Raw genomic sequence first — 25,282 nt, 5'->3', positions numbered from 1 at the left:
CTTAGCCTAAAACACCTAGGACTCGTCCTACTGGTGACCTACCACCCCTGCCCATTCCCAGTAGACCCTGGTCCCATATCTCGATGCACTTTATTACTGACCTGCCGCCTGCGGAGGGTAAGACTGTGGTGTGGGTAGCGGTCGATAGGTTTAGCAAGATGGTTCATTTTATCCCCCTGTCTAAACTCCCGAATGCTAAAACATCCTAGCGCCGGACATGCTGCCACACACCACTAGTCTGGCAGCCTTTGTTGATACTTACCTTCAGCGCTGTATACTCCTGATGACTCTACATGAAGAAATGTGTTGAGTATGATGCCTGTTAGTGCAGGTGACAGTTAGTTTCTAATGCTAGGTAGTTGAGGGTGATTTAGAATATTGGCTACAGTGTTGAGGCTTTATTTAGTTTATTAGCCTCATTGTAGCTGGTGCTCTGTGTGCTGTGAATAGGGGCTTTTTGCTTACTTGCTTCAGCCCCATTTTTTGCACCCAGCTGCACACTTTTTTCACCCCATCTGGTCGGTGTCCTATTATCTAGGCTGTAATTCCTGAATATAGGGGTTGTAATCACCCCCCAGGTAATTCACTGGTTTAAGCCTTTTTGGATGATAGATACACACCAGTGTATGTTTGTACCCTCTGGGGAGCAGTAACCTGAGAGTTTATTACATCTGTGGTCTCAGGTGTCTACCCAAGATATATTTGGTTATTATCCTCTGGGCAAACCATCTCCCCTCCAGTGGCTGCAATTTTATATTTAACCTTTTGTCTGCAGATTAGTGACTCTTTCCCCAAGTACTGTTTTTAGATTATCATAATAAAGTTATTTTATAGCATTTCCCTCACCTCAGTGATCTATCAATATGTTTTACCTTTATTAAAAAAAAAAAAAAAAAATTCGAGAAAATTTGGAAAAATTCACTATTTTCTAAATATGAATTTATCTGCTTTTATGTCTACTTTATGTTGGTATCATTTTTTAAATGTCATTTAATTTCTTTAGGACTTTAGGATTAGAATTTTAGATGCAACTTTTCAAATTTTCAAGAATATTTCCAAAACCGTTTTCTTATTAAGTTAATTTTGAGGGACTTATGTACTGGAAACCACTCATAAATGACCCCATTTTAGAAACTACACCCCTCAAATTATTCAAAAGTGACGTTAAAAACTTTGTTAACCCTTGAGGAGTTCCACAAGAATTAAAGGAAAATGGAGGTGAAATTTCAAAATTACATTTTTTGTTGATTTTTTTTGTTAATACATTTTTTATTGCAACACAGAAAGGGTTAACAGCAAAATAAACCTCAATAAGCACTATGTGATGGAAAACTGCTGTTGGGGCACATGGTAGTGGTCAGAAGTAAATGATCGACATATGATTTTTGGAGGAATATTTTGCTAGAATGGTTTTTGGGCAACATTTTGTATTTGAAGAGATACTGACGTACCCCTACAGTGGAAACCCTCAAAAAGTGAATCCATTTTGGAAACTATATAAAAATATTGTAAGGGGTGTACTGAGCACTTTGACCCCATGAGCATTTTAAGGAATTTGGAAACACTTGGCTGTGAAAATGAAAAGTTTCATTTCTTCCAATAAAATGTTGCTTTAGCCCCAAATTATTTATTTTCACAAGGGGTAACAGGGGAAAAAGCAGCCTAAAATTTGCTACCCATTTTTTCCTGAATACGGCAACACCCCATATGTGGTGGTAAACTGCTGTGGGAGCACATGGCAAAACTTAGAAATGAAGGAGAACTATATGGCTTTTGCAGGGCAGATTTTGATGGATTGGTTTATGGGTGCCATTGGTTTTTATTTTTGGAGTGAGTGTCTTATGTGGGGGTTAATTTTTTGTGGGATGAGATTACATTTTCATTTGTACCATTTTGGGGTTTATATGACTTTTTGATCACTTGGTATTACACTTTTTATGAGGCAAGGTGACAGAAATGGCTGTTTTGGCACATTTTTTTTTTTTTTTTACACCATTCACCTGAGGTGGCATATCATGTGACATTTTGATAGAACATTTTTTTTTTGTTTTTTTTTTAAGTTTTACACAGTAAAAGCTTTTTGAATAGCATAAAATCTTGTTTTTGTGTTGCCATGTTCTGAAAGCCATATTTATTTATATTTTTCTGACAATTGTCTTAGATAGGTCTAATTTTTGGGGGGCTGAGATTACAATTTGATTGCTACCATTTTGGAGTACATCCGACTTTTTAATCACTTGGTATTACACTTTTCGTGAAGCAAAGTGACCAAAAATGGTTGTTTTGGCAAAGGTTTTTATTTAAATTTTTTACAGTGTTTTTTTTATTATTATTTTCTGAGAGACATGTTTATTTATTTATTTTTTAAGGGTTGATTGTCTTATATAGACACCAAACCTATAACTCCTGCTGTGGTTACATTAACCCATAAACATAATAGATTACAACACCAATGGAAGTATATGTGGTTCAATAATAAATCCTGTTGTACTTTCATCATGATTCTACATAAAAATTTTATTAGACATATACTAACAACATGATTGCCATGCACAAACTGATTAAAAAAGTTAAAAACAGCACAGTAGTGGTGGCCGAACAGCGGGATAAAAATAATAAAGTGCAAGTGCAATAAATAATGGGAAGGTATTATAAGCACAGCCTAACAATGTGACTATGGAAATTAATAGTTCATACTAAGTATACTTAAACAGAATGAATAGCGTATAATACTAAATATGTAAGCAAATATGTAAGCAAATGTGATTGTCTTATATAGGGTCTCAGTTTTTGCGGGATGAGATAACCGTTTGGTACCATATGCCTTTTTGATCCATTGGTATTACACTTTTTGTGTGGCAAGGTGCCTAATAAATGGCTGTTTTTGCATTTTAATTATTTTATTTTTTTACGGCATTCACCTAATGGGGCGGATCATAATAAATAAAGATAACAATTACTAATCCTATCCCTTATATGTGCACCTAAACAGCTGACATATATTTCTGTCTTCATTTATGTCAGAAAACTGTTGTGAATGAAAACACATGTGCGCCTTCCCTTCCCTCGTCATACCTCGCATTTAATAAGTCACAAACATGGAGCTTGCAACTTTTTATCCCAGAAAAGTGTCATGTAGGGGAATGATAAACTTATTATTCCAGCTACAATTCATTTGCACGCCTGCAGCTCAGAATCCAGAGGACAAAGGCACATTTGAAATTGGTGCTTCTTCCAGTGGACCAACTACCTAGGGTGCCAGGTGCACTTGAACCATTTGCCCTATGGCTAAGCGCTCCTGTCTGCCATACTTAGGCCTTATTTCCATGTCTGTGTCTGTTTTAGATCCATAAAAAGTGGATGCTATCTACATTCTTCCAATGGTTTCCAAAGCCCTATAGACTTAAAGAATCTGTGAATAATCATACTAGAATTAATGAATATGTGTGCTGGAAAACATGGATAGCACATGGCCATGATTCACTGATATGTGAATAAGTCCTAACTTGGTTTACGTGCAATAGAAATTGGTGAGCAGGCAGTTATGCATTAAGTTCCACTAAATCTTGTAATTCATACTCCAGCAGTTTCTGAACATGAAATTCACGGGCATAACTATAGCTATATCAGCCCCAGCATCTGCCATAAGGCTCAGAAGTTGGGGTGGATGCATGGTGGGCAATCAGGGGGCAGAACATTGTACCTTTTTGTAGGGAATATATGGGGCTATTATACATACCTTTATTTTTTGCTTCTTATGCTTCCGTTCTTAATTTATCAGGGTACATTCACACGACTGTATTTCTGGGTCCGCAATGATTTCAATGGGGCTGCAAAAGATGCGGACAGCACACTGCACTGTGTGCTGTCTGTAGCCTTACTTTCGTTCCACGGGCCCACCAAATAGATAGCGCTTGTCCTATTCTTGTCCACAATAGGGAACAAGAATAGGCATTTCTATCATAGTGCTGGTTGTGTGCGTTCCGCTAAATGCGGAACTCACACGGCCGACACCCATATTTTTGGGATCCGCAATTTGCAGACCGCAAAACACTTACAGTTGTGTGAATATACCCTTACACTAAGTGGTTGGGCCCTATCCTATTTTGCTATGTGGCCCAATTCATTGTATGCATCAGTGGTACTGAACCAAAGGTAGAGTTGATCATTTAATATACAATTCTAGCTTGCTGTCTTAGGCCCCATGCACACGGCCGTGTTTCACAGCCGTGTGCGGGCCGTGGAACCGCGGCCTGGATCCCTCCTGAGAGCAGGAGCGCACGGCGTCACTGGTTGCTATGACGCCGTGCGCTCCCTGCTGCCGGCACAGTACAGTAATACACTGGTATGATCTATACCAGTGTATTACTGTATTGCGGCGGCAGCAGGGAGCGCACGGTGTCATAGCAACCAGTGATGCCGTGCGCTCCTGCTCTCAGGAGGGGTCCAGGCCGCTGTTCCACGGCCCGCACACGGCTGTGAAACACGGCCGTGTGCATGGGGCCTTAAAAAGATTTTGATATTTATTGATACTGTTTATTCTGCTTCTCAGAAACAGAAGGATGCAGCACTGGTACAGCAGAGAAGTGCGTCACCGGAATATATGTCCCTGTTCCAGCATACACTATTCATTTCAAGTTCTGTCTAAAGCTTGTTACAGGTACGTAAGACAATTTCGGAGCAAAAAGAAATGTTTTTCATATCAGTACTTGGCAAAGTTTGTTCTAAAGAATTATACAAACAAAGGCTTCATTGAACAGCAATAATGTGGATGCTTTTTAGTGTCCATATTACAGCTGCAATTCCTGGCCTGACTGTGGGTCTCATGACCCGCTGCACATTCAGATCATTAAACTCTTTGTGTGGCTGGCAAATGTAATACGGAGGCTAAAATACACCCACCTTATGGCCATCTAAATTGGTCCTAGGGGTGGTTTCACAAAGGTTTTACTTTTGTAAAATTGCATGAGAGAAGTGCTATGACTAGATGCGTGCTTTAACCCATTCACACATTATCACATACGTGTACGTCATAATGCATGAGAGGATGCATGGAGAGGCAGTGCGCCGTCATTTAAGCCCTCAGTTGCTGCAATCAATGCTGATTGCAGCACCTATGAATATAGGCAGAGGGATGTGGCTCCCTCTGCCTTCCATTCGGAGCCCCTACAGTGATATTGCGGGACCCTACTGAGCTATGCACGAGGCATAGTTCAAAATGGAGAGATCAAAAATCCTATTGACTTTAATAGATGTCTAATATATAAAAATTTTAAATCACCCCTTTTCCCAATTTTACATATAAAAATATATAAACAATAAAAAAATAAACATACTAGGTATTGCCGCGTCTGAAAATGTCTAAACTATTAAATAATAAAAATATAATTCCTGTATGGTGAATGTCGTAATGGAAAAAATAAGAATAAAACCACACGATTTGCCATGTTTTTTGTCATCTTGCCCCCCACAAACAAATTGAATAACGGTGGAAAAAAAGGTGTACATACTACAAAAATGGTACCAATAAAAAATACAGTTTGATATGCAAAGAATAAGCCCTCATACTGTATAGCTCTGTAGATTGAAGTATAAAAAAGTTATTGCTGTCAGAATATGGTAATGAAAAGAAAATGTAGATTTTTTTTTTAAAGCAGTAAAAATAAATAAAATTATTCTAGTTTGGCACATTTGTATTGAGCCGCAAAATAAGGATGTCATGTCACTTTTAGCGCATGGTAAACACTGTGATGTTTTTTTTTGTTTGTTTTTTTGCCACACAAAGATTGGTTCCCGTTTTCCAATACAAGACATGGTAAATGAAATAGTAGCATTAAAAAATGCATTGTATTCCACAAAAAAAGCTCTCATATAGCAATGTGAATAAAAAAAAATGAAAGTTTTGGTTATTGGAACATATATTTCCGAAAAAATCCAAAATGCAAAAATTAAAATAGGCCTGAATAGGGGTGAACAATTTTGTGTGGCATATTTTTTATTTATTTTTTTACCAGCTATAGCTCAGTGGTTTAGATGCTTGCCTCACATGCAGTGTCCTTGGGTTCAAAACCCTTGTCAGGCTTTTAAAAAAAATTACATTTTATTGAGCCCTAGAAAATAGACATATTCAAGTGATGTGTGACCTTGATGTCTGACTTTTCTCTTCTCACTAGTCAGTGTCACATTGACTTTTAGCTCCATTGTACTTTTAATATGCTCAATCACATAGATGAAGAAAATCCTTAAATTTGCTCTCTGAAGCTATAGCTCGGTGGTCTAGACGCTTGCCTCACATGCAGTGCTTTTGGGTTCAAAACCTCTATCAGTCTTTAAAGAAAATTTACATTTTATTGAGCCCTAGAAAATAAAATTTAAGGTTTACTGAGTATTTGTCTTTTGAATAACATAGCTAGAGAAAATCATTACCTGTAGACCTGTAGCTTACTGGTGGGTTGTCTGATTCTCATGCATCTACTAATGGACAAGAAAAACATACATAAAACATATGACAAAGAGTACTGCAAGTAGTCCTTTTTTATTTTATTAAACAGTACATGGGCACCACTAAAGTAAGGGGGCACTAAGTTACTGTATCTTTATCTAATTACAGGTGACTGAAGGCTTTTTTGTTTTCTGTTGTCTTGAAAGAGTCTCTGTACAATACAATAATGTATTCTTATTTCTTAGGTAGGGGGCTAATTATCAGATCTGTAAATCACTTTATTGAAATTATTTGTCGGCCTCCACCCAAACATAAGCTGCGAAGATATGACCACTAGGGGTCTCACTAGTCCACTGTGGTTAGGCATTGTCCAGCTCTCCCAGAAAATACAAGCAGGAGGAAGTGTGGGCGTGTTCTGGAATAGCTGATGCTGTAGGAGACTTGCCTGATTCACTGCCTCTTCCCAGATCTGAAAACCAACTTATCTTACTGTAAGTCTGCTCTCTCTCCGCTATCCTACATGGATTTTACTTTGATTCACCTCTCTCAAGAGTGTATCCAGTTCAATATGATTATTTTTTTTAAATAAAATGTAGATGTTTTTTACACTTTTTTATAGTTGCTATAGGGAAATATAACAAGCAATCATCAGATTGCTTGTCTTATAGACTGCAATGCATTAGGATTGGAGTTTATGGAAATTTTACAGTTTTTCTATGCAGCCCTGCCACAAGCAGAGGCTCCATAGAAAGTAATATATAGCCACATCCTATCACTCAGGAGGATAGGGACTGCTGCACACTGCATACAGTACACACTTTCGTCTGTCCCCTCCCCCTACCCCCAATCCTGGTTTTAGAGCATAACCAGCTAAGTAGATTGATATATAGTTTTGTGGGAAAATATTCAGTAAAGACGGTCCTATTAGTGATTGAAAGCCTTCCCTCTATGACTGTGTATACATAGAAAGCTAGAAGGGAAACCAAAAAGGGGCTCAGTCACATAACAACCGCAGGAGCACATTGCTGGGGCAGGGAAATAACATGAAAGACAGACATGCAATGTGACAATGCACTGCAATATAAAGTACAAAAATTGCATGGAAATAACAAGTGCTACACTATAAGTGCGAGATACTTGGCAAATTATTTTGTACAAAATTATTTGAGCCCGTCTGCCAAGCGTCAAGGCGTTCTCTGTTAGACGGGTTCCTACCGTCTAACAGAGAACGCCCATAATTTTGTACAAAATAATTTGCCAAGTATCTCGCACTTATAGTGTAGCACTTGTTATTTCCATGCAATTTTTGTACTTTATATTGCAGTGCATTGTCACATTGCATGTCTGTCTTTCATGTTATTTCCCTGCCCCAGCAATGTGCTCCTGCGGTTGTTATGTGACTGAGCCCCTTTTTTGGTTTCCCTTGTAGTTTGTAATTGAGGTGTGGCTGCCTCCTCAGTCTCACATTTCTGACCACCCTGTCTGCCCCATTGGCTGATTTTAATTAGTGTCAGTGCATAGTCAGGCCTGCTCCACTTCACTCACTGAAGCCACAGCACCAGGACTCTCACTGCGGTCCTTGGTGGCTTTTAGGCGCCGGTGGTGTTGTGGAGTGGACCTGCTGTGTAGCCTGCATTCCCTGAAGTGGATGGTAGCCGTCATGGCACCCAACAGGTAGGTTACAATGCAGGTACGTGGAACCTACACTCCCTGAAGTGTATGGTAGCCGTTATGGCACCTAACAGGTAGAATTTAGCGTAGGAACCCGTCTAACAGAGAACGCCTTGACGCTTGGCAGACGGGCTCAAATAATTTTGTACAAAATAATTTGCCAAGTATCTCGCACTTATAGTGTAGCACTTGTTATTTCCATGCAATTTTTGTACTTTATATTGCAGTGCATTGTCACATTGCATGTCTGTCTTTCATACATAGAAAGCTGTCAATCACTGATAGGACCGTCTGCTTGACTGAATGAGCAGGAGTTTAAATGAATGAAATACAAGTTATACAGAATTTTATCCCATAAAACTATATATCACTCTGTTCAGCTTCTCCTGCTCTATAACATGCTGCCTTCAGCTTATAGCATTTTCATGGTGACAGGTTCCCTTTAAAGGGGTTGTCCCATTTCTCATTCCCATCTCCTTTTCCCTTCTGAAGCTCACTGCTTCCTGTGCCATGTGTGGGCAGTACCTTCCACTTTGATTGACAGTACAGGCAAGGTACATTCTGCTGACCTCACATGACTTTCCAAGCACACACCTAATGCAGCTAATAGCTAACAAGTCTATTAGCAGCATCTATAGCATCTGCTTGCGCTCTCCATTGCTTTGGCAAACATTTCCTGGGCTAATGTACATGCCCAGGAGCGGTCCCTGGCAGCCAAGTTGGGAGATGCAGTGCATGCTTCTGTGGTCCCGGCCAGCACGGGCAAGAAAAGAGTTTTTGGGTTCAAAACCTCTATCTGTCTTTAAAGACAATTGACATTTTATTGAGCCCTAGAAAATAAACATTTAGGTTTACTGTGTATTTGTCTTTTGAATCACATAGCTAGAGAAAATCTCTACCTAACAATTGGCAGACCTGTAGCTTACTGGTGGGTTGTCTGACTCTCATACACCTACTAATGGACAAGAAAAGAAAAGCTTGGGTTTATTTAATTTTTTACATAAAACATATGATAAAGAGTACTGTAAGTAGTCATTTTTTAATTAATTAAAGAGTACATGCCCAGGAGCTGTCCCTGGCAGCCAAGTTGGGAGATGCCGCGCATGCTTCTGTGGTCCCAGCCAGCATGGGCAAGAAAAGAGTAAAAGAGACGCAGCGCAAACGTGGCCACCACTGGGGTCATAACCCTTAATAGTGAGCTATAAAGGGAAACACAATTTATGAATAGGGAGAGAAAGAGGCCATTATTGGACTAAACAAATATAAAGCAAACTGAGTAAAATGGGACAACCCCTTTAAAGAGGCTCTGTCACCAGGATACACCCTATTAGTATATCCTATTAATATGGTCTTTAATGAAAAAGAAAAATAATAATAATAGAAAGAAAACATATGTCTTTTTGGGGACTTTAACCTGGGATGTCTACATGCAAAACCATTAGTGTAACCTCTTAGCTATAACATTACCACATAGTGACTTATGGTTTTTCTATACTTAGAAGCTATCTCATAGTACTGCTATCTGTATGATCATATATTGTGTCTGTTAATAAAGCAGTAATATATGTATATCGTCCCTATCCTCTTGAGAAAATCTCAGTGTGGTGAAGCTAGAGCACAGAGTGTGTATAATACACATATATACAATATATACAATAGATATGTATAATCCAGGAGGCAGCTCTGTATACAGTGACTAATCAACTTTTTCAGGGGTCCCAGAAAAATAATGATTCTTGCTAATATGGAACTGGATACACACTTGAGAGAGTTGAATCAATGTATAAGCCATGTAAGATAGCAGAGGGAGAGCATACTTATAGTAAGATAAGTTTGTCTGCAGATCTGTGAAGAGGCAGTGAATCTGGCAAGTCTCCTACAGCATCAGCTATTCAAGAACACGCCCACACTTCCTCCTGCTTGTATTTGATGGTAGAGATGGACCATGCCTAAACACAGTGGACTATTGAGACCCCTAGTGGTCGTATCTTCACAGCTTATCCTAGTTTCCAGGCCTATTACCTTTTCCCTTCCCTCTTGTGGTCGATGTGGAGTTATTTACCCACACCGTGCCATGACAGCGACGTTATCAGTGATGAAGTCACCGCGCCTGGCAAGAGTGATGACATGATGTCTTCAATTAAGATGGCCACAATAGCCTCTCCACGAGCAAATAATGTGAGTATTTTATTTTTTTACCCTGATTAAAGCCTGAAAGGCCTAAATTGTAGCCTCAGATGCTGCGATCAGAGCTGAACGTGGCATCTGAGGGGTTCAATGAGGGGGTTGGCAGTCATCTATCATTGTGCCTGCTACATACAAAGAAAAGTGCTTTCTGACAAACTAATTTGTCACAAATCGATTTTCTTTGTGAAATTCAATGATACAGCCAAATCAACTTTTTCATATATTTTCTCGTCTCTATGTCATGTTCCCTCCCGTGACAGAGGTGAGAAGATCGGATAGACTTGCTGCATGTGAGGCTATCTGACAGGTGTCTCTGTTTTCCTCTTTGTATGTTGTTGGTTGGCAGGATCTCACCTCTCCTCAGGTGCTGCTTGTTATCAGTGATGAGGCCCTATTTAGGTCTGCCTCACACTGCTCTTCGGTTGATATTTTCCTTTTGGAGTTGCTAGTGCTTGCTTGTCTTGGATCTCCTTCTTCTCCATCTATATCTAAGCTAAGTACTATTTGCCTTTTCTGTTTGTGGTTCTCAGGTGTGTTTTGGTTCTAGGCCTCAGGGAGACGCGGGTTTCTTCATCTTGGAAGGATCCAGCTGTCTCGTCCCCTGCTACCTATCAGTTTTAGCAGGGCATAGGTATCAGGCGTATGAGCATTTCCACCTTCAGGACCTGCCCATACTGGCAAGAGTTAGGGAAAAGCCTAGGGATTACTAGAAGCTCACCATCCCTCTTCCTTAGCTTTTGAGGCCTAGACTGTTGTCTATTTCATTTGTATGCATCTGGTGTTTTTTCCTACTCCATTACTCATAAGAATGTAATTGTGATATCTTGTCAGACTGTCAACCAATGTAACCAATGTAATAACCAATGTAATTGTGATATCTTGTCAGACTGTCCAAGTACAGTACCTTGTCTGACTAATAATTCTGCTCCTTGCCACCTGCTTTGACCTTGAAGATGATATTTGGATTTAGCATGCACTCAGCCTGCTATCTGGAATACGCACATATTCAGCCTGCCCTAACCTTAAACTGTGTCCAGACTATGTATTTTGCCTGATCTCTTGATGTTTTGCACCAGTGTCACTTACCCTGTGAGTCAGCTGCCAACTACACTAGGACTACTTCTGGAGGTAGGGGGCTGGCTGGTTCCCTGCAGCAAAGTCCATATCTCTATACTAGGTTTAAAGGTTGAGAACCAGGGAATCACTATGGCAACACCCTTAGGTTTATCCCAAAGTCAAACTGGTTAGTTGGCACACTGGGTCTTTACCCACTGTCCATTAAAGGAGTGATTGTAGTTGAATACTTTTTAGAGAATATATAAAATCAAATATCATGCAGATGCCATTCGAGGAGACCATTAACAATTTAAGGCCAACAGTTTTACTATAAAATATCTCTATTTTATAGGACCCCTTTAATTTTCACTTTTACTGGTCTTCTATATTTAATAGAAATGTTACTTATTCAATACAGCATTAGGTATTGGACTTCGGGATTCATCAACCTAAAGCATTAAAGCTTAAGTGAATTTTTGATTTGCACAAACGGTAATTGAATCTTCCATTCTCCAAGTTTCAGCTATCAAGTAGCGTACAATATATAGAGAACTCACAGAAAAATACCCATAGTGAAAACACTAAAAGCATATTCTATTGTCTAGTTTAAAGTACATGATTTCTTCAGAACATGAATCCATCATTTTTTTTTTTTTATTAACTTCTTTGAGTGGAACTGAGAACATAAAGCGTTCATTTTTTTTTTCCTGGCAGCCTTAAGTAGACTTTTATATTTTTCATGGACAGCAGGATTTCTCACCCACACCATTAATCAAAATAATAAAAACTTGAAAAGCAGAAATCTTTGAGTAAGAAGGCAAAAGTCTAAAACATGCAGAGCTGCTCAGCAACCATTTCATTTACTCTTTCAATTTGGAGTTTAAAGCCCTCAAAAAGCATTGTCTGCTTTATATGCTTCTTTTTGTATCAATATATATATACAGTTTGGGATGAAGCCATGAGAACATATTGAAAGGAACACAGATTTCTGGTGATCAAGAATACTAGGATATTTAGCAGGAACTAAAAGTGGAAAAACTCTGGCGGGTGATGGTCAAGCTTAGCATGGATTTTAATTGATTATTTTATGCTCTTGATGATGATATGCTGTAATTACCTCTTCATGCCCTCTGATATAACTGTACATCAGTGGTGCACCAGGGGTGTATGAAGCAGGTTCACAAGCTGATCTTGCTCCACAAGCAGGTGCTGGCTGTGTTATAATACTGACACCCGGCCGCAATGACTGGTATCGGGGATATCAACCACAGCATCTAAGAGGGTAGACGGAGGAGGCTCCCTTTGTACTCTGTAAACTGTGGGGATTCGATCAGGTAATATGGCAGCCTGTGAAAGCTCCAGGTCTGCCAAAGGAAATTGCCTATTCAGGCCTATCTGCAGCTAAAAAGACAGTCCTCACATAGCTCTCAAAATGGGTGTCTGGGTGTCAGAATATGGCAATTCGAAGAAAGATTTTTTATTTTATTTTTTAAATAAAAACTGAATACATTTTGTATCACTGTAATCATACTAAACCACAGAATAAGGTCATCATGTCAATTTCAGCACACAGTGAATGCTGTAAAAGCAAAAATCCCCCAAAAATAATATATATATTTTATTTTTTTTTCATTTTTTTTTTCATTTTCAATATATGATATGGTAAATGAAATGGTGTCATAAAAAATAATTGTCGCACAAAAAATCAAGTCCTCAAGAGAAAATGAAGTGGCAACATTTTGCAGGTCCTGAAAGGATTAAGCTTTTTAGCCAGTCAGGAACTAATTGTTTTATGTCTGCTTGTCTCTCTTGTATACAGCGCAGTAGCCATATAATCTCTAAGCATGGAGGTATTGTGCATCCAAGATAAGATTGGGCTAGCAGGAGACTGGTGAATCCCCCTGTGAGCCCACCCATCCTAATACAGATACTCTAAATTAAGCCTTTTTACCCCGATAACTGCAATCATAGCAGAAAGAAGCTGTTTCATCCACTCAGAATACAGTCCTAATCCACCAGCCCTGGGCCTTCTGTATAGCATAATGGCTGATTGCAGGCTGGCTCTAAGTTACAACTCACCTGCATGCCCCAGACTGAGATTCCATCCCTTCTCCCAAACCCCATAGCGTTCCCCTCACCACAGCATATGCACTACAAGGTGACAAATACATGAAGACAGCTCCTCCTCACTAGCAAGACATGACACAGACTCTACTTCTTCAGTTTGGTTCTTTCTGAAAATCTATATTTCGTAATAAAAGCCCCCTCCCATCTGTCACTAAATGGTCATCACTGCTGTTCTAGGATGGGACAGGAGAATTAGGTAATAGCCCCTACTTCCCAGGCATATAGACATGTGTCTAGATGTATTTGTAATATTTATGTGTAACAAATATAGCATGTGTGAAATCTGTGTATATGCATTAGTGTAATGTGTATATACAGTATGTGAGTGTGTATATTGTACAGTACAGTTTACATTACATGTGTGTAGTGTATATGTTTAACCCTTTCTACCCCAGGTCAATTTTCACCTTCCTGCCCAGGCCATTTTTTGCAAATCTGACGTGTCCCTTTAAGTGGCAATAACTTTGGAACACTTTTACTTATCCAGGCAATTCTGAGAATGTTTTCTTATGACACATTGTACTTCACGATAGTGATAAATTTGAGTCAATATATTTTTCATTTATTTATAAAAAAAATCCTAAATTTACCATTAGATTTTGAAAAATTCACAATTTTCTAAATTAGAATTTCTCTACTTTTAAGACAGATAGTAATGCCTCATAAAATAGTTATCAGTCATCATTCCACATATGTCTGCTTTATGTTGGCATCATTTTGTAAATTTCATTTTATTTTTTTAGGACGTTAGAAGGCTTAGAATTTTAGAAGCCATTTTTAAAATTTTCAACCAAATTTCCAAAACCATTTTTTTTAAGCACCAATTCAGATCTAAAGTAATTTTGAGGGGCTTACATAATGGAAACCACCCATGAATGACCCCATTTTAGAAACTACACATCTCAAATTATTCATAACTGATGTTACAAACTTTATTAACCCTTTAGGTGTTCCACAAGAATTAAAGGAAAATGGCAAAAGGCAAAATTTCATTATTTATGCAGATTTTTCATGTTAAAGGGATTCTGTCATCAGAAATGAGGCCTATAACCTAAACATATGGCGATGTCCCTAGTAATACACTGAATCCTAAAGTGACTTTATCAAATGCGCCTGTGGCTCTATAATCATAAAAAACAGGTTTATATCACCTGTCACTCACTTCAAAATGTGTCCAAGGGGACGTCTCATGGTGAAGGGTACCCGGCTGCAGCCATCTCGTTTAGGTGGCCAGCGCCGCCTTCTGAAGTGAAATCGCCGCCCTCCCTTTCATTAGATCCGCCTACCTCAGTTCATAGCCGCCGCTCTAACGTCCGCTCGCTTCAGCCAGATCCCTATACCTAGTGTGTACGCGCAGGATCTAGCTGAAGCGAGCGGACGTTGAGCACTTTGACCCCATAAGCGTTTTATGGAATTTGAAAACACTTGGCTGTGAAAAATAAAATGTTGCTTTAGCCCCAAATTTTTCCTTTTCACAAGGGGTAACAGGAGAAAAAGCACCCCATAATTTGTTACCTATTTTCTCCTGAATACGGCAACACCCCATATGTGGTGGTAAACTTCTGGAGGAGAACATGGCAAGATTCAGATTGGAAGAAGCACCATATGACTTTTGCAGTGCAGATTTTGATGGATTAGTTTATGGGCGCCATTGGTTTTTATTTTTTGAGTGATTGTCTTACGTGGAGGCTCATTTTTTGCGGGATGAGGTGACCTTTTCATTGGTACCATTTTACGGTACATAAAACTTTTTGGTTACTTGGTATTACACTTCTTGTAAGGCAAGGTGAAAAACAGCGCTAAACAGCTTGCAATTGTTTAGCCGCTGCAGACAGCGACATTATCTGCGCTACATCTCCTGTGTAACGTGTGCACAGTCTAAAAATATTTTTGACATCCAGTGTACCTTTTCCATAGACGATGTGGACAGCGACATTATCTGTGCTACATCTCCTGTTTAATTTGTGCGCATACTAAAAATATCTGTGACATCCAGTGTACTTTTTCCGTAGATGCTGTGAACAGCGACATTATCTGCGCTACATCTCTTGTTTAACGTGTGCACATACAAAAAATATTAGTGACATCCAGTGTACTTTTTCCATAGATGGTGTCTGCTGCAGACAGTTACATTATCTGTGCTACATCTCCTGTATAACGTTTATGCATCCTAAAAATATCTGTTCCATCCAGTGTACTTTTTTCCGTAGATGCTGAGGACATCAACATTATCTGCGCTACATCTCCTGTTTAATGTGTGCACATCCTAAAAATATCTGTGACATCCAGTGTACTTTTTCCATAGACGCTGTGGACAGTTACATTATCTGTGCTACATCTCCTGTTTAACGTGTGCACATACTAAAAATATCTGTGACATCCAGTGTAGTTTTTCCGTAGACTCTGAGGATAGCGACATTATATGCGCTACATCTCCTATATAACGTTTGCGCATCCTAAAAATATCTGTGACATCCAGTGTATTTTTTTTCCGTAGACGCTGCAGACAGGGACATTACCTGCATTACATCTCCTGTATAACATTTCCACATCCCAAAAATCTGTGACATTGACTGCAATTTTTTCTTAGCCGCTGGTGATAGCAGCGTCATTACCTGTGGTACCTCTCCTGTATAATGTTTCTGCATCCCAAATATCTTTGACATTGACTGGAATTTATTTGCACAAACACTTAAAAAAACTGCTCTACTGTACGTGTGACATACTTGCAAGCATATATACCATTTAATATGATAAAGGGGAGCAGTAAGGGGCGGGGAAGTGGCCGTGCTGTTGATGGAGCTTGCAGAGGCTCTTGGCCCTGGGCGCGGTGAAACTGTGCCTGCTGGCAGAGCAAAAGAAACACACTCATCCATGATACCTAGCTTCATGTCCCAGTTTGCAGGACGGCGCAGGACACCACTCTTGAAGTCACACGAGTGCGACCAGGTGTTCGGTTGGATTGCAGCAGATAATGCTTCCAGTCAGTTAAGCAACACCCTGTCTTCCACAAAGTCCAGTCTCAGTAGCCAAGAGTCTGGTCAACAGAATCCTCACTCTGATCCTCCTTCCTACCACCATGGAGAGTCTTTGCAAACAAGTGATCCCACACTCGGATATTCAGAGGAGCTCTTTTCATCACCATTCCTTAATTTGGGCCTTTTGACAAGTCCGCTTGAAGAGGGACATGAGGATATCTTGTGCCCTGATTCTCAAACTCTTGAGTATCCACATTCAGAAGAAGATGGTGGTGGGGAACAGAAATGAGTGTTTCACGAGGTGGTTGATGATGTTGAGACACAGTTGCCAATAAGTAAATGGCAATTAGTGTCTCAAGAGGTTGTGGTTAGGTCAACAAGTCAGGAGGATGACCAGAGTGAGGAAGCGGAAGAGGAGGTGACCCAATCTTGGAAGGTGGAAAGCCGAGCGAGGACAGTAGTACAGAGGGGAAGGGATCCTTAGCACCGTAACAGGCTGGATGAGGCAGTGGGATGGCAAAAGTGAGAAGGCGGGCCACACCGAACAGGCCCGCAACTGTTCCCCGGGGCACCCCCTTGCAGAAATCTTGCTTGCCAAGGGGTAGGTGTTCCGCAGTCTGAAGCTTTTTTTTATGAAAGTGCGGATGATAAAAGAATTGTCATTTGCAATCTCTGCCATACCAAAATGAGCAGGGGTGTAAACAATAGCAACCTCACCACCACCAGCATGATCCACCACATGGCATCAAAGGACCCTAATAGGTGGGCTGAACGGCTGGTGTCTACTGAAACGTTTGCTGCTCACAATGAAGGTGGATGCTTTGCATGTTGAAGAGGTGGAAATGGGGGAAGACAGTACACAGGGTGATAGCCAGACCACCTTAATTGTGTCTTCTCAGCTTGAATTGGATGATGAGGAGGAGGAGAAGGATGAGGAGCAGAACATGGTTGCCTCCGCTACAGAGGGTAGAACCCATAGCAGGTGTATTCCATCTGTTCTGCGTGGATGGGCAGAAGAGGAGGAAGAGGATGAAGAGATTGAGTCATCCTCCTGATGAGGACAGCAAAGTCTTGTCTGTTGGGACTCTGGCACACTTGGCTGACTTTTTGTTATGTTGTCTTTCCTGTGACCCTCGCATTGTACGCATTTTGGCCAACTCACTCCTAATGTTTTAGAGGGTCAGCTCAGCAGCAGGCCCTCAACCATAATTTTTTCGATTGTCAGATCAGCAGCAGGTACTCGCCCCTAATGTTTTAGAGAGTCATCTCAGCAGCAGACCATCAACCATAAATTTTTCGATGGTCAGCTCAGTAGCAGGCCCTCACCCTTAATTTTTTCCATGGTCCAATCAGCAGCAGGCACTCGCCCCTAATGTTTTAAAGAGTCAGCCCAGCAGCAGACCCTCACCGCTAATGTTTTAGATGGTCAGCTCAGCAGCAGGCCCTCGTCCATATTTTTTTCCATGGTTAGATCAGCAGCAGGCACTCACCCCTAATGTTTTAGAGAGTAAGTTCAGCAGCAGACCCTCAACCATAATTTTTTTGATGGTCAGCTAAGCAGCAGACCCTCACCCATAATTTTTTCCATGGTCATATCAGCAGCAGGCCCTCGCCCCTAATGTTGTAGATGGTCAGCTCGGCAGCAGGCCCTTGCCCATAATGATTTAGATGGTCAGCTCAGCAGCAGGCCCTCACCCTTAATGTTTTAGATGGTCAGCTCAGCAGCAGGCTCTCACACATAATGTTTTAGATTGTCAGAGCAGCAGCAGGCCCTCACTCCTAATATTTTAGATGATCAGCTTGGCAGCAGACCCTCGCCCATAATGTTTTTGATGGTCAGCTCAGCAGCAGGCCTTTGCCCCAAATGTTTTAGATGGTCAGCTCAGCAGCAGGCCCTCACCCATAATTCTTTCCATGGTAAGATTGTCACGAGGGTGTCAAGAGCCACGTCTGACTCCGTTATACCCGGGGTCAGGAAGTCGCAGCGGGTGGCTGCGCGCTCTATGTCTAAAGATCACGTTGTTTCTTAGTGATTGTTTTCTGTGTTTGCCTTGCAATCCTTTTTGTCTCACTCAGGGATCCGTAGCTTCTCCTCCTCAGCTGTTTCTTGTCTGCCACTACCAACCTCCTTATATTCTCCTCTCACACTTCTCTAGTTGCCAGTTATAGAGCTTCCTGCCTGGACTTCTATACTGACCCACTGGAACTGTGAATTCTGGTTGTTGTTCCAGAGTGCTACCCTCCGGATCCCTGTTGGGCTTTTTGTTGTCTCCTGTTGTCGCCCACCTGGGATTATATGTTGAGTCTGTATTGTCTGTCCTCCCCTTGGTGTTTTCCTTTAGAGCTAGTGGTGCGGACTAGTGTTCCCACCGCCCTGTTCACTATCTAGGGCTCATCTTAGGGAAAGCCAGGGTTTTAGGCACGTGATCGGCGTACGGGTGAGGAACCCGTCTAGGGACATCAGGGCAGCCAGGTGCCAGCCGCAAGGTGAGTCAGGGGTCACCACCTTCCCTCTCACTTGGGCAGGGCCTTCCTCTTTCCCTCCCTCTGTGTCACGTATGTGATAGTCACGCCGATCGTGATATTATAACTGGCCCTTATTTTTTGGGAGAAAATTTTTTTTATTTTTTTTTCTCTCTCTACTTAGAATCCAATATGGATCCTATTGCTGCTTTGGCAAAACAGCTTCAAGGCCTGTCTTTGGAGGTGGCAGGATTGAAGGCGTCTGTCCTCCAACAACAGCAGCAAATGCAGCAGACCGCAAGCCCAGCGGTTGCTATGGGTAACCAGGTTGTTACAGAACCCAAGGTTGTTCTTCCTGACAGATTTTCTGGGGGAAGGGACAAATTTGTGACGTTCCGTGAGGCCTGCAAATTATATTTTAAGCTGCGCCCTTACTCCTCAGGTAATGAAGAACAGCGGGTGGGGATTGTTATTTCCCTGCTTCAGGGGGACCCGCAATCCTGGGCGTTCTCGTTACCCCCTGGTTCCCAGGCTCTCCGGTCAGTGGAGGGATTTTTTGAGGCTTTGGGTCTCATATATGATGACCCTGACCGAGTCGCCCTGGCTGAGTCGAAGTTACGGAGACTCCTACAGGGAGATCGGCCAGCAGAGGAATATTGCTCAGAGTTCCGTAGGTGGGCTACGGATACTCAGTGGAACGACCCGGCTCTCAGGAGTCAGTTCTGCTCTGGGTTATCTGAAAGGGTTAAGGATGCGCTGGCGCTGTATGAGACCCCCCTTTCCCTTGATGCTGTTAAGTCCCTCTCTATCAGACTAGATAGACGTCTTAGGGAGAGATCGAAAATTCCTGAGCAATTGGTAACCTCTCCCAAGCAGCAGTTAGTCTGTACTGACTTAGATGAGCCTATGCAGCTAGGAGGAACTTCTCGTCAGGTCCATCCTCCTGAGGTTCGCCGTAGGTGGGGGGCTTGTTTTTTCTGTGGGGGGAGGGGTCATTTCATTAATGTCTGTCCCTCCTTTCTCAAAAACAAAAGACCGTCGGAAAACTACTAACCCCAGGCTGTGCGGAGGATGTCAGCCGGGGGGTATACGTTTCCTCCATATGAACATCTCAATTTGTGTTGCCAGCGGTTATTGTTTTTGGTGTTAAGACGGAGTCTATTTCTTTTTTTCTAGACAGTGGAGCAGGGGTAAATTTGATAGATGCCCATTTTGCCCGCACTATGGGTTTGTCTCTCTGTACGCTGCAGAGACCTATTCCCATATTCGCTATTGATTCTGCTCCTCTGTCTCAGAGAAACCTCACTCACATTGTCCATAACTTACACCTTCGGGTAGGGGACCACCATAATGAGTGTCTTTCATGTTACGTTCTGGAGGGCCTTCCCTCTCCTGTGGTATTGGGTCTTCCCTGGTTGGTAGCGCACAATTCAGTGGTGGATTGGCAGGCCAGGGAGATATTGGAGTAGAGTGAGCATTGCAGAGAGAATTGCTTAAATAACAATTGCTTAATCGCCTCCATAGCTTCCCTACCTACATTTATTTCGGACTTTGAGGGCGTTTTTTCTGAAAAGGGTTGTCAGAAGCTACCACCTCATCGGCCTTATGATTGCCCGGTTAACCTGATTCCCGGTGCAAAATTACCCAAGTCCAGGTTGTATAATCTTTCGGGTCCCGAGAGACAAGCCATGAAAGATTATATCTCCGAGAGTCTGGCTAAGGGACACATCAGACCCTCTTCTTCACCCGTGGCTGCAGGGTTTTTCTTTGTTAAAAAGAAAGGTGGGGGCCTGTGTCCTTGCCTAGATTTCCGTGAGCTAAACCGGATAACCATCCGAGACCCATACCCTCTTCCTCTCATTCCTGACCTTTTTAATCAGATTGCGGGTGCTAGGTGGTTCTCCAAACTCGATCTTAGGGGGGCCTACAATCTGATTCGTATCAAGGAAGGTGATGAGTGGAAGACAGCTTTTAACACCCCTGAGGGGCATTATGAAAATTTAGTCATGCCTTTCGGTCTGACCAATGCCCCTGCTATCTTCCAACATTTCGTTAATGATATTTTTAGTCATCTCATCGGCAGGTTTGTAGTCATATACCTAGATGATATCTTAATTTATTCGGCTGATCTGAAAACACATGAAGTACATGTCAGGCAAGTACTGCAGGTCCTACGGACGAATAAATTATATGCAAAAATTGAAAAATGTGTCTTCGCCGTTCAGAAAATACAGTTCCTGGGATATCTATTATCTGCTTCAGGTTTCCGTATGGACCCTAGGAAGGTCCAGGCAATTTTAGATTGGTATCTTCCTGAGAACCTTAAAGCTCTACAACGGTTTTTGGGTTTCGCAAATTTGTATAGAAAGTTCATAAAAAATTATTCAGTGATCGTTAAACCCCTTACTGACATGACTAGGAAGGGGACTGATTTTTCTAAATGGTCTGACGCCGCTAAAATTGCATTTTTCTCTCTAAAAGAGAGATTTACCTCGGCACCTGTTCTAATTCAACCTGATGTCTCCCAGCTAGAGTTGAGCGAACACCTGGATGTTCGGGTTCGAGAAGTTCGGCCGAACATCCCGGAAATGTTCGGGTTCGGGATCCGAACCCGATCCGAACTTCGTCCCGAACCCGAACCCCATTGAAGTCAATGGGGACCCGAACTTTTCGGCACTAAAAAGGCTGTAAAACAGCCCAGGAAAGAGCTAGAGGGCTGCAAAAGGCAGCAACATGTAGGTAAATCCCCTGCAAACAAATGTGGATAGGGAAATGAATTAAAATAAAAATTAAATAAATAAAAATTAACCAAAATCAATTGGAGAGAGGTCCCATAGCAGAGAATCTGGCTTCACGTCACCCACCACTGTAAGAGTCCATTTTCATAAATTTAGGCCCAGCACCCAGGCAGAGGAGAGAGGTCCCGTAACAGAGAATCTGGCTTCATGTCAGCAGAGAATCAGTCTGCATGTCATAGCAGAGAATGAGGCTTCACGTCAGCCACCACTGCAACAGTCCATTGGCATATATTTAGGCCCAGCACCAAGGCAGAGGAGGGAGGTCCCGTAACAGAGAATCTGGCTTCATGTCAGCAGAGAATCAGTCTGCATGTCATAGCAGAGAATGAGGCTTCACGTCAGCCACCACTGCAACAGTCCATTGGCATATATTTAGGCCCAGCACCCAGGCAGAGGAGGGAGGTCCCGTAACAGAGAATCTGTCTTCATGTCAGCAGAGAATCAGTCTGCATGTCATAGCAGAGAATGAGGCTTCACGTCAGCCACCACTGCAACAGTCCATTGGTTTATATATTTAGGCCCAGCACACACACAGGCAGAGGAGGGAGGTCCCGTAACAGAGAATCTGTCTTCATGTCAGCAGAGAATCAGTCTGCATGTCATAGCAGAGAATGAGGCTTCACGTCAGCCACCACTGCAACAGTCCATTGGCATATATTTAGGCCCAGCACACACACAGGCAGAGGAGAGAGGTCCCGTAACAGAGAATCTGGATTCATGTCAGCAGAGAATCAGTCTGCATGTCATAGCAGAGAATGAGGCTTCACGTCAGCCACCACTGCAACAGTCCATTGGCATATATTTAGGCCCAGCACACACACAGGCAGAGGAGAGAGGTCCCGTAACAGACAATCTGGCTTCATGTCAGCAGAGAATCAGTCTGCATGTCATAGCAGAGAATGAGGCTTCACGTCAGCCGTCAGCCACCACTGCAACAGTCCATTGGCATATATTTAGGCCCAGCACCCAGGCAGAGGAGGGAGGTCCCGTAACAGAGAATCTGTCTTCATGTCAGCAGAGAATCAGTCTGCATGTCATAGCAGAGAATGAGGCTTCACGTCAGCCACCACTGCAACAGTCCATTGGCATATATTTAGGCCCAGCACACACACAGGCAGAGGAGAGAGGTCCCGTAACAGAGAAACTGTCTTCATGTCAGCAGAGAATTAGTCTGCATGTCATAGCAGAGAATGAGGCTTCACGTCAGCCACCACTGCAACAGTCCATTGGCATATATTTAGGCCCAGCACACACACAGGCAGAGGAGAGAGGTCCCGTAACAGAGAATCTGGCTTCATGTCAGCAGAGAATCAGTCTGCATGTCATAGCAGAGAATGAGGCTTCACGTCAGCCACCACTGCAACAGTCCATTGGCATATATTTAGGCCCAGCACACACACAGGCAGAGGAGAGAGGTCCCGTAACAGACAATCTGGCTTCATGTCAGCAGAGAATCAGTCTGCATGTCATAGCAGAGAATGAGGCTTCACGTCAGCCACCACTGCAACAGTCCATTGGCATATATTTAGGCCCAGCACCCAGGCAGAGGAGGGAGGTCCCGTAACAGAGAATCTGTCTTCATGTCAGCAGAGAATCAGTCTGCATGTCATAGCAGAGAATGAGGCTTCACGTCAGCCACCACTGCAACAGTCCATTGGCATATATTTAGGCCCAGCACACACACAGGCAGAGGAGAGAGGTCCCGTAACAGAGAATCTGTCTTCATGTCAGCAGAGAATTAGTCTGCATGTCATAGCAGAGAATGAGGCTTCACGTCAGCCACCACTGCAACAGTCTATTGGCATATATTTAGGCCCAGCACACACACAGGCAGAGGAGAGAGGTCCTGTAACAGACAATCTGGCTTCATGTCAGCAGAGAATCAGTCTGCATGTCATAGCAGAGAATGAGGCTTCACGTCAGCCACCACTGCAACAGTCCATTGGCATATATTTAGGCCCAGCACCCAGGCAGAGGAGGGAGGTCCCGTAACAGAGAATCTGTCTTCATGTCAGCAGAGAATCAGTCTGCATGTCATAGCAGAGAATGAGGCTTCACGTCAGCCACCACTGCAACAGTCCATTGGCATATATTTAGGCCCAGCACACACACAGGCAGTGGAGAGAGGTCCCGTAACAGAGAATCTGTCTTCATGTCAGCAGAGAATTAGTCTGCATGTCATAGCAGAGAATGAGGCTTCACGTCAGCCACCACTGCAACAGTCCATTGGCATATATTTAGGCCCAGCACACACACAGGCAGAGGAGAGAGGTCCCGTAACAGAGAATCTGGCTTCATGTCAGCAGAGAATCAGTCTGCATGTCATAGCAGAGAATGAGGCTTCACGTCAGCCACCACTGCAACAGTCCATTGGCATATATTTAGGCCCAGCACACACACATGCAGAGGAGAGAGGTCCCGTAACAGAGAATCTGTCTTCATGTCAGCAGAGAATTAGTCTGCATGTCATAGCAGAGAATGAGGCTTCACGTCAGCCACCACTGCAACAGTCCATTGGCATATATTTAGGCCCAGCACCCAGGCAGAGGAGGGAGGTCCCGTAACAGAGAATCTGTCTTCATGTCAGCAGAGAATCAGTCTGCATGTCATAGCAGAGAATGAGGCTTCACGTCAGCCACCACTGCAACAGTCCATTGGCATATATTTAGGCCCAGCACCCAGGCAGAGGAGGGAGGTCCCGTAACAGAGAATCTGTCTTCATGTCAGCAGAGAATCAGTCTGCATGTCATAGCAGAGAATGAGGCTTCACGTCAGCCACCACTGCAACAGTCCATTGGCATATATTTAGGCCCAGCACCCAGGCAGAGGAGGGAGGTCCCGTAACAGAGAATCTGTCTTCATGTCAGCAGAGAATCAGTCTGCATGTCATAGCAGAGAATGAGGCTTCACGTCAGCCACCACTGCAACAGTCCATTGGCATATATTTAGGCCCAGCACACACACAGGCAGAGGAGAGAGGTCCCGTAACAGAGAATCTGTCTTCATGTCAGCAGAGAATCAGTCTGCATGTCATAGCAGAGAATGAGGCTTCACGTCAGCCACCACTGCAACAGTCCATTGGCATATATTTAGGCCCAGCACCCAGGCAGAGGAGGGAGGTCTCGTAACAGAGAATCTGTCTTCATGTCAGCAGAGAATTAGTCTGCATGTCATAGCAGAGAATGAGGCTTCACGTCAGCCACCACTGCAACAGTCCATTGGCATATATTTAGGCCCAGCACACAGGCAGAGGAGAGAGGTCCCGTAACAGACAATCTGGCTTCATGTCAGCAGAGAATCATTCTGCATGTCATAGCAGAGAATCAGGCTTCACGTCACCCAACATTGGAACAGTCCATTGGCATATATTTAGGCCCCGGCACCCAGACACAGGAGAGGTTCATTCAACTTTGGGTAGCCTCGCAATATAATGGTAAAATGAAAATAAAAATAGGATTGAATGAGGAAGTGCCCTGGAGTCCAATAATATATGGTTAAGGGGAGGTACAGTCATGTGAAAAAATTAGGACACCCTTTGAAAGCATGTGGTTTTTTGTAAC

This window comes from Bufo gargarizans, chromosome 5, assembly GCF_014858855.1.
Source record: "Bufo gargarizans isolate SCDJY-AF-19 chromosome 5, ASM1485885v1, whole genome shotgun sequence".
Lineage (NCBI taxonomy): Eukaryota > Metazoa > Chordata > Amphibia > Anura > Bufonidae > Bufo > Bufo gargarizans.
The sequence above is the reverse complement of the archived record's forward strand: the minus strand, read 5'-3'. Positions refer to the sequence as shown.